Source organism: Sinohyriopsis cumingii, chromosome 3 (assembly GCF_028554795.1).
Source record: "Sinohyriopsis cumingii isolate HCF-2022 chromosome 3, ASM2855479v2, whole genome shotgun sequence".
Taxonomy (NCBI): Eukaryota; Metazoa; Mollusca; class Bivalvia; order Unionida; family Unionidae; genus Sinohyriopsis; species Sinohyriopsis cumingii.
This window is the reverse complement of record NC_142963.1, coordinates 65,122,183-65,128,182: the sequence shown is the minus strand read 5'-3', so window position 1 is coordinate 65,128,182 and position 6,000 is coordinate 65,122,183. Positions and strand designations below refer to the sequence as shown.

Below are 6,000 nucleotides of genomic sequence, written 5' to 3'. Positions count from 1 at the left end.
GAAGATTGTTCAAAAACCTGTGGACGCTGTTTGAACAATGCACCATGTAACAAAGTCAATGGAACTTGTCCTGACTCTCAGTGTGACCCTGGCTATCTTACAGCACTCTGTAATATAGGTAAGGGAAAAGAGATTGTAAGAATGGAAGCAGTGTGCATTAGTCTGTTGCGCCATCTGTCCATTGATGGACATGTTGTGGTTTCTGCAACACAATTTGAATTTGCTCTAGTCTTCATTGCTTGAAGGTTAACTAAGTAGAAAACCTTCCATATGTATTAGGCGCTGATATGTTTTAATTTCCTTCTTAATTTATTTCCACTAATCTTATTTGCAATTAATTCAGAAATGTAGCACTGAACTTTCGTATTGTTTACAATTACAAGAGTTTTCTGGATGAGGAGGGACACATAATGAAACATTTATTTGGAAAAAGAGATAATTTCCACCTGTCTCTCAAAGAGGCAGAAAAGCTGGTAAAGAATATAAATGCAGTCATTCATGTAGTCTGGTCTTATACCCATATTACATTAGAACTTCAGCCGTCCCTATAAACCGTATGTTGGTCAAAATAGCTACAGATACTATGGTCAGCCATATCAATAAAATCAGTACACTCATGGATGTGATTACTTTGGTGAGATCAAACATTCAGCACAGGAATGCAGGCACATACAGACAGTTCAATGCTACAAGTGTGGTAGCTTTGGACATGAAGCCAAAGCTCACAATACATTAATGTAATAGTGAAATGGCAATGAGGCCATCTGGGGTCCACAGATAGACTCTGTTCAGCTGGAAGACCAGTCTAGCTATCAAGGACTGTCATATACATCAGACATCCCTTGTCGAAACATTTTTGATCCCCATGCTTATAGCTGTTCTGAATATGGAAATTTACTTGCTACTTGTACATATTCAGGTGTAATGGTCATTAATATAAAAGTAGAAAATGCTATTTTAGAAAAACTAATGTTTTATACAGTAATGACAATTGTAGCAATGGTTATTGTGAATGTAATTTTAATAATAATAATGTTAATGTCTTCTTGTGTTCCTCTTGTAGCAGTGATGTTAATCTCATGAATTTAGGAGTTTCTAGTAAAGGTTTATACTTAGGTCATTTAAATATTCAGGGTATTCATGGCAAGATGGATCAAGTGAAGTTACTGCTAACCTCTCAAAATAATAATATGCATTTATTTGGATTCTTGGAAAGAGTGTTGGCAGAAAATCAAGGTGAAAATTTCTTGTATATCAATGGTTATGACAACCCTTATTGTAGGGATAGGAAAACAGGAGGAGGTGGGCTCCTTGTGGATGTTAGAACCAGTACTGTTTCTGAGAAAAGGGAAGACCTAGAAATGGAAGAAATAGAATCCATTTGGCTACAGATCCCTTCAGAAAAAGCTAAGCCCTACTTAGTTGGTTTTGTGTACAGACCCCCTTTATTACATACTTAATGGTGCGAATATTTTGAACCAACCAGAGTAACATCTACTGCTAAAACTCTAATAGACCATATTTACACCAATACAAAAGAAAATGTTTTGGAAAGGAATGGTTTCAAAGATTGGTATAAGTGACCACTTTGCAATTTTTCTAACACGTAAAGTCAATGGCAAATAAAAAGAAATTATTTCCCTAAATCCAGATCTGTTCATCAGAATAGTGAACAAACTTGCTCCATTAACAAACACACAGGATAAAGAAAGACCATCAGCCAGGTTGGATGTCCCCAGAAACTTTAGATGCTATAAAGCAAGGAGACCAACTAAAATCTGCAGGAAATCAAGCTGAATATAGAGTTTGGAGGAATAAAGTTAATAAAATGATATGGCAAGCCAGACAAGTGCACTACAAAAAAGTAGAAATAACCCAAAAGCTATCTGGAGGGTGTTTACATAGTTTGGTGCAGGGAAATGTAAGATTAAAACTGAGATTTTATTCCTCGATCATGAGGGCATTTATATTGATAATCCAACTAAAATCTCAAATATTTTTAAGGACTTTTTGTTCAGATTGCTGAAAAAACTTAAAGAACCCAGAACTTCATCTGATCATCTGGAACTTGAAACTTTTTTGAAATCACAAATGGAAGGCGATGATGTCTGCTGCTGAAACTTTTTGTGCTTGAGAGAGATAGAAAGAGAGAGAGAGAGAGAAAAATGCCAATTTATATACATCTTTTTCAGATAATTATACAAATGTCCTAGTTCTAATGAAGACTATTTAATAGTTTTGATGCCAAATCAATTTTAAGATAATAACGTAGCTGCAGTGCCTCGAAAACTGGACCAATGAAACTGTTTTCATTAACAAAAGACTGATTAACACCTTTTGCAAGAAGTTTATTCTTTTGCTTTCTTCTAAGAAAGCTTGAGAAGCTTACACAGTCTTACATTTAAATTCCTGAAGACAGCCACTTCTGTACAAATATAAAACAAAAACAAAGATAAACAAACCGTTGAGTTTACAATTAAATACAAACCATGTTTTTAGTGCTTGAAAAGTATTGACCCATCCATGAAATTGTGTGTGTGACTTGGATTTTTAATGTAGCTTTAACAATTATTTAGTCATATCGCTACGATGTCTGCAGTGTGGCAGTTTATAGTGATGTCTAGCACTGAGGCATCATGCCGCAGATATATAGCATGATGTCCCACCCAGTGACATTATCCTGGCACCAGGCAGACTAGTCCTAACACTAACCTCTTAATGCTGAGTGCCAAGCGAGGCAGCTGTTAGGACCATTTTTGTAAGTCTTTGGTACGACTCGGCGGGGGATTGAACCCACAACCTCCCACATCTGAGGTAGTTCATGAAATTTGAATATATATGATGTATGCAGCTACTGTTATGTATATTTGATTTAATTTATATTGGATTTAATTTAATTGTTTGGTTTTTAGTTTTAATTTTTTTTTTTAATTCCATTACGTGCTAGTGTAATGTAACTTTATTTACTGGATTTGACATTTTCCAGAAATTAAGTTCAGTTCTGTTTGACCTGATTTTCGTAAACAACTAATAAATATAAATTTTGTATCTAATGCTGTCCTAGTTCCTGACCTTGATTCAGAACCAGACTTGAAAGAAACAACTTTTAAAAAAATAATTCATATTCTTTCTCAGAGTAAGATTCATAAAGTGAAATCGAGGCCATACTTGGAGTACATGACAAATAACATGTAGCAATTGTTACAAACTCAGGTTTTTCCAGTTGATTGATCCACATCCGGGCATCTGTTTTGCGTCATAGCTTGATTTATTGTTGATGTTAGTCATTGTTTGTCTTAATACTTGAAAAGTTAAAGTGTTTTATGTTGTGACCAGTTCTGGGGGGCTAATTATTTTGTTTTCTTCCAATTATTTGGATTCCAGGAGATTATTTTTTCCAGAAAGTACTTGTGCTCTAAATTAGTTCTTGGACATGGACAGTTATCAAAATTTACAGAGAATTCAAACACTAGAGTATTATTTTCTTTGATTCAGCAAAGAACTGTTGACACATCAGTATGACGCTGACTGCAGCAGACATCATCGCCTTCCATTTTTGATTTCCTCAGGATTCAAACTCATTTTCATTAGGACTTTTTTTTTACTAACACTTCTAAATTTTATTTCTTGGCTTATTGTTGGATTGTTTTTGGATTTGATTCATAAAACTAAGTTCTTTTTCTCATTTATTACTCATTTTTCTAGGGAAATAAATTGTTAAATTTTACAAAGCTTGTTGTCTTCACTCTTTTCTTGTTACTGATTGAAAGAGCTTAAACATGTAATACTACGAACTTTAGTTCAGTTCTGACTGCATTCATACTGTATGGGATTGGTAAAATAATTTCTGGTTCTTTCTGACTGGAGCATTTTTTTAAATTCGTTCATGCAACACAAGGTCAAATTGTTTCAAATGATATATCCCTTTGGAAATGGCCTCTACTTAATAAAGAATTAGCTAGAGCAGACATTCTACAGAAATAAAGATGGTGACCATTGTAAAACACTGTTGTAAACCTAGCATCAGAAGGCAATGTCAATTTCAGTGTGGGAAATGCATCTTTCTAACATGAAACCATCTTAGTTGGCATGTTATAGTTTACAGCTCAAAATTATGGTTCAATCATTAACAGCATAAGTTTGGTAATTGCTTCTAATCAATCTGACTTAGATGTATTGTTGAAAGGAATAATGATGTGGAAATATCGTTTAAATGTTTAACAAATTTAAGGAAATCTCCGAGGTTGTATCCACTTGTGTTCTATTATTTGATTGTTCTTGTGATGAAAATATAAAAGCAAAATTTTTGTCGTGATAGAAAAGCTAATAAATCACAATGGGAATGATGTGTCAATAACCTAATCATAATACAGATATAAGACATTTAATTTTTTCAATGCAGTTTCCAATTTGTGTTGATTGGAGTATTTGCTTACTGAGATTTAAAAAAAATTGAAATGAATTTATAATAAAACATGCAAACCAATTTCTTCAGTAGTATTACTTCTTTGCAGCTAAAATGGATTCATTGGAAGACATAGGATTGATTCCTCTCTGTTTCTCTCGCTCTCTCTTGATGAAATGATAGGTGTCAAATTTACATTTCTCTAATATTGCTTTACGGAAATAAAAGACATAAAAGATGTATCGGTAGCAGTAATAGCAAGTTTGGTCTCTACATGTGTCTCAGATTGGTTTAATGGTTTCTACTGCATATTATGGTTTCCTCTACTAAACTCTTTAACCCCTGGTGCCGCGTGTTCGTGGCAGGACGTAGTAGCCTACTGCCAAGCTCTGTAGCGTCAAAGTCATGTATGATACACTAAAGTGGGTGGTATTATAGAAAGGTAGACAGATGTAGCTCAACAATGATACCAAATAATGTGGATGTTTTAGTTTCAGTACAAAATACATAGGGAAAAACCTAAATTTTTGGACCCGTTTTTTTCCCCCACCCAAAATTTGCTTGTGGTTGGAATCAGATTTTGTGTCTAGATTTTAGACTTTTTGGCCTCAGATCTAAGGCAGACCAGTCAGAACTGCACACAGGTGAACCTTTGCAAAAAGTAGGATAAGGTGGGCATTTGGAATAAAGAGTTGTCTCAATATGAAAATGATTGGTCCATTAACTCATTCGGCGCCAATCCTGCCTGTAGGCGTGATGGGGCTGTACCCTATTTCTGAGCTCTGCAGCATCAAGGTCATTTAAGATACACCAAAGTGGGTGGTATTACAAAAAAGCAGACAGATATAGCTCTACAACAATACCAGATAATCTGGAAGTTCTAGTTGCACTACAAAATACAGAGGGAAAAACCTAACTTTTTGGACCCGTTTTTTTTTTTCACCCAAAATTTGCTTGTGGTTGGAATGCGATATTGTGTCCTGATTTTAGAGCCTTTTGGCCTCAGATCTAAGGCAGACCGGTCTGAACTGCACACAGACAGGTGAACCTTTGCAAAAACTAGGATAAGGTGGGCATTTGGAATAAATAGTGGTCTCCATACGAAAATGATGGGTTCATTAAGCAAAAAAAAAAAAAAAAGAACTCCAACTTCTCATGCACAAGCAAAATAACCAATGGAAAACGATATTTCTAATACAACTAGGCATTAGTCTCATGTAAAATCCGATGTATTCAGAAATACCCTCCAGAATGTCTTTCCTACTTGCATTTCAGGCGAAAATGACAAAAATCTCCATGGTCGAATGAGTTAAGCTAAAAAAAAAAAAAAGAGAAGAACTCCAACTTTAACCTTTCAGCTCATGCTCGAGGAAAATAACCAACGGAAAATGATGTTTCTAACATGACTAGGCATTAAGCTGATGGAAAATCTGTTGGCTGTCGATGTGTTAGGATGTATTCAGAAATAGCCCCCAAAATGTGTTTCCTACTCGAATTTCAGGCGAAAACGACAAAAACCTCCAGGGGTTAATGAGTTAACAGAGAACAAAAACTTCAGAAAGTGCTAATGGACCTATTTCAAGTACATTTGGTGC

At 35.0% G+C, this 6,000-nt stretch overlaps 1 long non-coding RNA gene across 1 annotated transcript in view; it reads left to right on the top strand.

Moving 5' to 3' along the window:
- The window catches only part of LOC149803004 (uncharacterized), a 32,602-nt gene continuing 26,602 nt past the window's right edge, over positions 1-6,000 (top strand). The window contains exon 1 of the long non-coding RNA XR_016419942.1: positions 1-118. This is a non-coding gene — a long non-coding RNA (uncharacterized LOC149803004). The remainder of the gene's footprint in view (positions 119-6,000) is intronic.